General features: G+C 38.5%; 1 long non-coding RNA gene across 1 annotated transcript in view; it reads left to right on the forward strand.

Annotated features, from left to right (window-relative positions):
* LOC135112458 (uncharacterized) overlaps positions 1-1,789 on the forward strand; it is a 73,214-nt gene extending 71,425 nt beyond the window's left edge. Inside the window, exon 3 of the long non-coding RNA XR_010274399.1 lies at positions 1,628-1,789. This is a non-coding gene — a long non-coding RNA (uncharacterized LOC135112458). The remainder of the gene's footprint in view (positions 1-1,627) is intronic.
* The last annotated feature ends 8,211 nt before the right edge of the window (positions 1,790-10,000 follow it).

Here is a 10,000-nt window from a genome sequence, read left to right on the forward strand (position 1 = left end):
ACGTGTAAGTGTGACAGGTGTTCCTTTATAAGTGTGTGTTTGTAGTAATGTTTGTTTACTTATTTGCTTCTTGATTTCACTAATGTTTATTTTTTCTTTTAGTTTTTAGTTTTCTTCCCCTTTTTTTTATTTTTTGGTGACGGTGGTGGTGGTGGTGGTGGTGGTGGTGGTGGTGGTGGTGGTGGTGGTGGTTATAGTAATTCATCTATTCATAATTTTAATTAGATGCAAATATTTGTCTTCATAATTACAGAATGATGAGTTTTAAATTGTACACACACAGCTCCACCACCACCATCACCGCCACCACCAGCACCACCACCACCACCACCACCACCACCATAACCATTAGCAATACTATCACCACTAACACCAATTTCACCACCAGTATCACCACCATCACCCCCCCCAACCACCACCACCACCACCACAAGCACTGCCCCCGGGAAACTGCATGAAATGGCTTTAGTCTCTCTCTCTCTCTCTCTCTCTCTCTCTCTCTCTCTCTCTCTCTCTCTCTCTCTCTCTCTCTCTCTCTCTCTCTCTCTCTCTCTCTCTCTCTCTCTCTCTCTCTCATCTGCATGAAACACCTCCACACTCCGGGACTTGCCGTGTCCACCTCGCCCTCACGCAGGATCTGATTCTATTATATGGGATTCTTGGGTAATAACCGCTATCAGTCGTCTAGTCCTTTATTTTCACACTTATAATGAAGCAAAAGATAAGGAGAAACTATTAACACTACTTAGAAAACCCGCAGCATCTCAGGAAACAGATTGAACAGATTTATAAGGACTTTAATCTAATATATGTATACGATTCTCAGGTAATAAATGCAATTAGTCGTCTAGTCCTTTATTTTCACACTTATAATGAAGCAAAAGATAAAGAGAAACTATTAACACTACTTAGAAAACTCGCAGCATCTCAGGATTAAACAGATTAAACATTTATTTTTCGAAACGTGGAGTTATAAGGATCTTAATCTAATATATGTATACGATTCTCAGGTAATAAATGCAATTAGTCGTCTTGTCCTTTATTTTCACTCTTATAATAAAACAAAAGGTAAGGAGAAACTATTAACACTACTTAGAAAACCCGCAGCATCTCAGGATTAAACAGATTAAACATTTATTTTTCGAAACGTGGGGTTATAAGGATCTTAATCTAATATATGTATACGATTCTCAGGTAATAAATGCAATTAGTCGTCTTGTCCTTTATTTTCACACTTATAATGAAGGGAAAGATAAGGGGGAAGTATTATCACTGTTTTCAAGACCCACAACCTAACAAGAAGCAGATCTGTTACATTATTTACTTTCTTCCTTTCCAGATACAAGAAAATATGCAGTCAGTCACCTCGTCATTATTTTCACACCTGTAATGAAGCAAAACATAAGGAGGAACTTTACAATTAGAATTTATTTGATACTCACAACTTACGATTCTAGTTTTTTTTTTCAGAAACATCATCATTAACACTTTTTTTTTTTTTTATGACACTTGTAGTGAAGCAAAGGATAAGGAGAAATTACTAATACTGCTTACAAGACTCACAATATAATTAGAAACATATTCATCATTCATAGATTCAATATTGTGTTGTCTTCTCCTTTTCCAGACACAAGATACAGGTCACAGGTCACAGGTCACAGGTCACAGCAGCAGTCTACGTGAGAGCTGAAGGTATGTTGTTTCTTGATACCCTTTGTCATTCCTGGTGATCATTGGTAAGGTTTAACCACAACGCTTTGAACACAACACAGTGGGGCGTGTATCATAAACTATTGTCATCCAGCTTGAATTCATATTATTTTATTTATTCATTTTCTTAGTTATTTTCTTATTAACTGTTTGTTTGTCAGTCAGTGTATCTATCTATCTATCTGTGTATTTATTTGTTTTAATTCAGTCACTCACTCATACATTCATTCATTCATTCATTCATTCATTCATTCATTCATTCATTCATGTATATCTACTTATTTATTTATTCATTTATTTTTTTTTATTTATGTTTCTTTCTATTCATTTATTTATTTATTTATTTATATATTTATTCATTCATTTATATACCAATCTATCTACTTAATTATTTGATTCCTCGTTGACTTTTAATCCATTCCTATTCATTTCCCTATCTATTCATCTATCCATTGATTTACGCATTGCTGCAGACGTCTAAACTTTCATCAAACCACCCCTGACACTGATTAACGCCACTGACCACCCCAGCCACTGTCACACACCATCAAGACACAAGGATCATACTGTAGAGACGTGGGAGGCGATACACTGAGAGGGAGAAGGTGAGGGAGATGTGAAGTCTATGTGGAATGTTAAAAATACGAGCGGCGTGGAGATGAGATGGTTTAACTCTAACAGAACGCGCTGGAACGACATACGGAAATAAATATATAAATAGATAAAGCTAAGGAAGTAAGGAAGTGGAGGAAAATGTAGAGAGAAAAGGCAAGACCACTCAGGGAAAAGGCTGCTGGGGGAGGAAGTGATAGGAATGGGAATGGACGTAGTGAAGGGTAAGGAAAGGAAATAAAAAAAAGTTAAGGCCAGTGAGGAGAGGGTGAAAGGAATGGGAATAAAAAGATGAGGCCACTGAGAAGAGAGTGATAATGAAAGGGAATGGACGAAGTGAAGGATAAGGAAAAGAAGAAAAAAACAATGGCAAAATCACCAAGTGTTTTCGTGTTTTCCTTCGTTTGTTTTGAGTGTTGTATTGTTTTTTGTGTGCTGTGTGCGAGTTTTGCTGTGATTTCGTGTTTTTTTTTCCTTTTTTTTTATTTAGTTATCGTGTGCATTTTGTGGTTTTTGGACTGTGTGTGTGTGTGTGTGTGTGTGTGTGTGTGTGTGTGTGTGTGTGTGTGTGTGTGTGTGTGTGTGTGTGTGTGTGTGTGTGTGTGTGTGTGAGAAATACAAAATAAATATAGTAAAGAGTAAAAAAACAAGTCGTCACCTGGGGAGCGAACTCTGACCTGACACATGACCCAATTCCAAAATCATCCTTTTTTTTTTTTCTTTTCTCTCTCTATGTTAAACTTTCATCTCATAAATCCCAGTAAGTCAGCTAAGCAGTCAATTTGTCTGCCTGTATATCTGTTTGTCGGTGTGTTCTTATTTCTATCTCTTGTCTGTGTGTGTGTGTGTGTGTGTGTGTGTGTGTGTGAGAGAGAGAGAGTGAATATGTGAGTCTCTCTCTCTCTCTCTCTCTCTCTCTCTCTCTCTCTCTCTCTCTCTCTCTCTCTCTCTCTCTCTCTCTCTCTCTCTCTCTCTCTCTCTCTCTCTCTCTCTCCCTTACCATTTTATTTCCTGCGACGCACAAACATCTTTCCCTTTACTGTCTTTCCCACCCCAAGAGAGAGAGAGAGAGAGAGAGAGAGAGGAAGACGGAGAGGGAGGGAGCAGGGCCGCCTTTCCGTATATTTCCATTATCAGAGTCACCCACGCAGTTAATATATTCAACAATGTTCGGTTTGGTCGCGTCGAGAAGGCCAGGAAGGAAAGGCAGGCTGGATCTCAAGGATTTTGGCCTCTCTCTTCCCTTTACGATAGACTCAAGCAAGTGTCAGGGGTTTTTTTCGTGTTTTCCCTCGTTTGTTTGAGTGTTCTATTGTTTTTGTGTGCTGTGTGCGAGTTTGCTGTGATTTCGTGTTTTTTTTTTCATTGTATTTTCCTTTTTTTTTCTTTTTCTTTTTCTTTTCCTTTTTTCTTTTTCCTTTTTTCTTTTTCCTTTTTTTTTTTGGTGGAGTTTAGTTATCATGTGCATTTTGTGGTTTTTGGACTGTGTGTGTGTGTGTGTGTGTGTGTGTGTGTGTGTGTGAGAGAGAGAGAGAGAGGAAGATTTTTTGCTGTGGTTTTGGGTGTTTTCTGGTGTTTTTTTGCAATGCATGTGTGTTTTCTACAATATTATAGTCTTTTTAATGGTTTCAATTTGGTGTTTTCAATTAATGTTTTCAATTTTTTTTTTTTAACTGCTTTCCTCTGTCTTGGTCCTGTGTGTGTCTGTGTGTGTGTGTGTGTGTGTGTGTGTGTGCAGCAAGGGATCACGAGCATCTCTGTAGGTATTGGGAGGGAATTAACTAGGGCAGGACTTTTCAGCTCAGAAGATGAATGGGAGTGAGTACGATAGTTGCAGTGCAGGGTACAATGTTCTTTATTCAAGGGTTTACAGTCCTGCCTTATAGAATGGAATGGTGTGTGTCTGAGTGTGTGTGTGTGTGTGTGTGTGTGTGTGTGTGTGTGTGTGTGTGTGTGTTCTTTGTCCTCCTGTTATTCCCTTCTTGTATTACCTCTCTGCGTACTTCTAACTCTAAGGCATTCACGAGAAAGCCAATTTGAGGATCAGTCTGATGGAAGCATTAAGGATTTCCTAACTGTCTGCAGCCTCTCTCTCTCATCGCCGCAATGTTGCATCTCTTGCTATCTTCTACCGCTATTTTCATGCTAATAGCTCTTCTGATCTTGCTAACTGCATGCCTCCCCTCCTCCCGCGGCATCGCTGCACAAGTCTTTCTACTTTCTCTCACTCATATTCTTTCTTCCATTCTAATGCAAGATTTAACCAGTATTCTTATTCATTCATCCTTTTTCTGGTAAACTCTAGAACTCCCTGCCTGCTTCTGTATTTCCTCCTTCCTATAACCTGAATTCTTTCAAGGGAGGCTTCAAGACATTTATCATCCTCTAAATCTGGATAACCCTTTTGACCTTGCTTTTGAGACTGGCACTCTAGTGGGCCTTTCCATTTTTTGTTGCCCTTGGCCAGTGCCCCTCTTACAGAAAAAAAAAAGTCATAACTGTGAAGCGTTGCCCCGAGAAAACAGAATTCTAAGATATTAAGCAGTGCTCGATTCCACAACAAAAAAATAACAGTGCTTATACAAAAAAAAATCCTTAGAAAATTTAAATAAAGAGCAATAAAGTCATCTAAAGCGTTCACCGAAGTTATGACAACACAAGAAGATTTCAAGATGAGTCGCTTCTCTTGCATTAAAAAGTAACTGGACTAAAAAAAAATCATGAATTCTAGTATATTTTTAGTAGAGAGAGAGAGAGAGAGAGAGAGAGAGAGAGAGAGAGAGAGAGAGAGAGAGAGAGAGAGAGAGAGGAAATTAGGGTTTGTCATATTTTCCTTTGCAAATGCTAGGGCGCCAGTGTCGGAGTTTTGGTATTTGGAGAGCAAACACAAGAGTAATGGAAGTTATTGATGGCTGAGGGAAGTGGGGAAGAGAAGTACAGGAGGAGGAGGAGGAGGAGGAGGAGAAGGAAGAGGAAGGAGGAGGGAAGGAAGGATGTAAAAAGAAGGGAATGGTGGAAAAAAATAAATAAAAAACGAAAAAAAAAATGAGATACAGAAGGAAACTTAAGACTGAACAATTATGAGAACATGGAAACTCTCTTAGCGGATTTGTTAGTGAACGGGAGTGTAAGGAGGGACAGACAGACAGACAGACAGACAGACAGACGGACGGACGGACGGACAGACAAGTGAATAGACGGGCACACCAATGAACAAGCAGACAGACAGACAGATAGAGGAGTAGACAGGCAAGCTAGCAGATGAAATAGATAAAGATACATACATACTACATACATACTCGTACATACATACATGCATACATACAAACATAGACTGACAGACAGACAGGCAGATACACTCAGACATGTTAACTGCATGCCTCCCCTCCTACCGCGGCCTCGCTGCACAACACTTTCTTCTTTCTCTCACCCCTATTCTGTCCACCTCTCTAATGTAAGAGTTAACCAGTATTCTCAGTCATTCATCCCTCTCTCTGGTAAACTCTGGAACTCCCTGCCTGCTTCTGTATTTCCACCTTCCTATGACCTGAACTCCTTCAAGAGGGAGGTTTCAAGACACTTATCCTTCATTTTTTTATTACCGCTTTGGACCCTTTTCTGGGACTGGCATCTCAGTGGGCCTTTTTTTTTTTTTTTTTTTTGCCTTGGCCAGTGTCTCTCCTACTTATATAAAAAAAATACAAGCTGAATACAAACAGACAGACAAATAGACAGATAGGCTGACAGACAGACAGACAAAACAAGAGGCAGGCAGACAGATAGACAGATACAAATAGACTAGTAAGTAGATAGGTATACAAACAGACAGACAGACAGACAGACAGACAAAAAACAGAGAGACAGATAGACACATAGCTGATGAAAAGATGAAAGAAAGAAAAACAGACAATCGCAGAGATGAATAGACAGATAAGGGCAATCAGTACACACGCAATGTAGCCAATTAGATAAGGAATGTAGCAGTAATGGTTGTGGCGATGGTGGTGATGGTGGTTGTGGTGATAGTAGTAGTGGTGGTGGTGATGGTGGTGGTAGTAGTCATTTTTTTGTGATGTAAAGCGGGATCTAGACAAGGACACCAAAAAAGATAGCAAAGAAGTAATAAGATAAGGATAGAATAAAGATGAAAAAAAAAATAATAGCCACTGAAGATGCCAGTCACAAAAGAGAATAATTGTCAGAGTGTCCCTCGTAGTGGTGGTGGTGGTGGTGGTGGTGGTGGTGGTGGTGAGGGTGGTGGTGGTGAGGGTGGTGAAGGTGATATTGAGTAATATAAAAAACAAAGAGGAGGCTGGATATGCATCAGAGTTAATATGACGGGAAGAAAATGTTAAATCTAATAAATGTGAAAACTAATATGTGGAAAAAAAAGAATTCAAGGTATAATAACAATGAAGATTATGAAAAGAGTGGTCAAATTATATCAAAGTTAACAGTGTGAAAAAAATATCAAACATAACAGTTTTGTAATTGACATATTTTGCTATATCCACACTATTCAGGCCAGACTTGTGATGGTCTGTGACTGAATGATATCACCGTGACTTGTCTGCCTCGCACGTGTCACTACAAGCACCACAGCATGAACAGAAGATGTGTGTCACTGTGAGAACAAAGCCGATTACGCGCCACCGATGACTCAATGAATACTGACACTGGTGATTAATACTGGACATTGTTGCTGTGGGCGTGAGTGAGGAGAGATGCACTTGGGATGCCAGTAAGCCAATTTGTCGCAGCCCTTTTTTTTTTTTTTTTAAGCTTGGTGCGAGGCCAAACACGCTCCCCGAGTATCGTGTGCTGCCGTGACGCAAGGGCGACGTTCACTGACTGTGTACATACATAGATCATTTCAGTCAAAAGTCAAAATGGTTCAGCAAGTCAGAATTATGAACGGTCACCATTATGTTGTTTAGAAATTACGAGAAATTTTAATTTGATTGATCAGAATCACAAAAATATAAATTCAATCCAAGAACTAAAAACTCGAAATAAAAAAATTCTAAATCAAAAGATTTGAAAATAACGAAACCAGAACTATGTTACAAGTTAAAAAGAGAAGAAATGGGAAAAGTTCTTATCAACTAAACAAAAAAAAGACAATTATAACAAATCCAAATCACAAAAAAGTCATAATTACCAACAAAAAAAATAGAAACTAAAAAGAAAAGAAAAACTCAAAAACATATTATTCAGAATCACGAAACATAAAAAATTAAAAATAAAATGAAAATGAAAACTCAAAACACATCACTCAAACACGAAGCTTCAAAACTGACAGAAAAAATAAAAATCATCGTTCAAAAACCACAAAACCACAAACCAAGAAATAGATAAAATATAAACTAAGACAAAAAAAAATCGAAAAATTTAATTCAAAGTTACCAAACTTCAGCATTGCGAAACTGGGAGGAGGAGAAGGAGGAGGAGGAGGAGGAGGAGGAGGAGGAGGAGGAGGAGGGTTGAAATTACAGTGAGGCGAGAAGAGAATTCAGTGTGAGAGTAATGTTGACCAGATGAACACAGGTGAGGCAGACTGTGAGTTACCTGACGCTCCACTGGTCCAGAGAGAGAGAGAGAGAGAGAGAGAGAGAGAGAGAGAATGGTAGTTAACTCGTATTCTCTCTCCTCCTCCTTGTTGTTGTTGTTGTTGTTGTTGTTGTTGTTGTTGTTGTTGTTGTTGTTGTTGTTGTTGTTGTTGTTGTTGTTGTTGTTGTTGTTTTTATAATAAAGAAGTTAATATACAGCAGCATTTTCCTCTCAGATTCTCATGATTATTAAAAAAAAATGCAATACTCTCTCTCTCTCTCTCTCTCTCTCTCTCTCTCTCTCTCTCTCTCTCTCTCTCTCTCTCTCTCTCTCTCTCTCTCTCTCTCTCTCTCTCTCTCTCTCTCTCTCTCTCTCTCACAACAATGCCCACGGAAAAATAGTGAGTCTATATTTATTCTCTTATTTTTTTTCAGCAATGTTTTCAATTTTTTTTAATAATCTAACTAATACTTCAGTCTTACGTAACTTTAACCTGAGCAACAATTGTTTGTGTGTGTGTGTGTGTGTGTGTGTGTGTGTGTGTGTGTGTGTGTGTACGCTCGTCCGTCCGTTCTGTCAAATGAAGTAGTTCCTGTGTTAAAGTTTAGGCTTAAGGAATATTTTAGGCGCACACACACACACACACACACACACACACACACACACACTAAAGGATATTGGATAAAAATCACTAAGTATGAATATTTATTAGCAACTTCAAACATATATTCCCTTTCCATGTATATACTTTTTTTCTTATTGTATTTTTTTATTTGTGTGTGTGTGTGTGTGTGTGTGTGTGTGTGTGTGTGTGTGTGTGTGTGTGTGTGTGTGTGTGTGTGTGTGTGTGTGTGTGTGTGTGTGTGTGTGTGTGTGATAGGGATTAAAACTATGTATGTGAGGAGAGAGAGATTAAAGATATGTATGTGATGAGAGAGAGAGAGAGAGAGAGAGAGAGAGAGAGAGAGAGAGAGAGAGAGAGAGAGAGAGAGAGAGAGAGAGAGAGAGAGAGAGAGAGAGAGAGAGAGAGAAATCCGCTATATGGGCGTAATATAGAAGTGACAGGCGAGGGTTATTAAGATGTTGAAATATCGACTTTCATAACGTCAGGATGTGATGGATTGTCCCTTATGGGAGAGGGGAGGAAGGGAGGAAAGGAGGGAGGGAAAGTAGAAGGGAAGAGAGGACACGATGGAGGAAAGCATGGCAGAGGGGCGGATGTAGAGAGAGGGAGATAGGGTGAGATGGTGAGGGTGAGGGAAGGGTGGAAAAATGGATAAGGCATGAAAGTAAGGAAGAAAGGAAGAGAGTGAGGGAAGGGTAAAGGATGACAGGGCATTTACCAGTGAGACAGACAGACAGACAGACAGACAGACAGACAGACAGAAGAGAAATTATTAAGTACTAATCCATAAATATTAATGAAACACATAATAAAGACCAATAGACACAAGGGTATTTGACATTTCAGCAAAACCAACGTAACAAACTTTACACTATTATTTGAAAAGATTACGTAAACTTTTGCACAACATTAATTGTTTCCTTTCCTTTTCCACTTTATTTCTAGGATTTCATCACCTCATAATTAATTTTCATCGACTACAATACAGTTAACAGCAATTCATTACACAGTAAACATCATTTTTCAACAAGCTCTTTATTATAATTCAAATATGTAGGCGTACAACAATATATCTAAATTGTACGACACTTCCAGACCATTCGATGACAACTCCAGTACATACAACACTCTCAGATATAGAATAACATGCAGAATATACGAAATCCGTAATTACACAATTTCCTGCACTCAATTTAACATGTAGTTTCATTTTCCTAAGAATTCCTAAGGATATATCTTTTTAAAGTAGTCTGCCTTGAATTGTAGTTTACCAAGTGTGAATCTTTTTGTCGTTCGTTGTAATTCAGGCATATTCATTGTGTGTGTGTGTGTGTGTGTGTGTGTGTGTGTGTGTGTGTGTGTGTGTTTTACCACTAGTTTTGTACGTCTTTTATTTTTTTTAATACAGACAGCCCGTGCTACTACAACAATGGTTTCTATGAAATTATTAAGTTAAATATTAGGTTCACTTGTATTTATTTATTTTTTTATTAATTGAACCAT

This window comes from Scylla paramamosain, chromosome 23, assembly GCF_035594125.1.
Source record: "Scylla paramamosain isolate STU-SP2022 chromosome 23, ASM3559412v1, whole genome shotgun sequence".
Taxonomy (NCBI): Eukaryota; Metazoa; Arthropoda; class Malacostraca; order Decapoda; family Portunidae; genus Scylla; species Scylla paramamosain.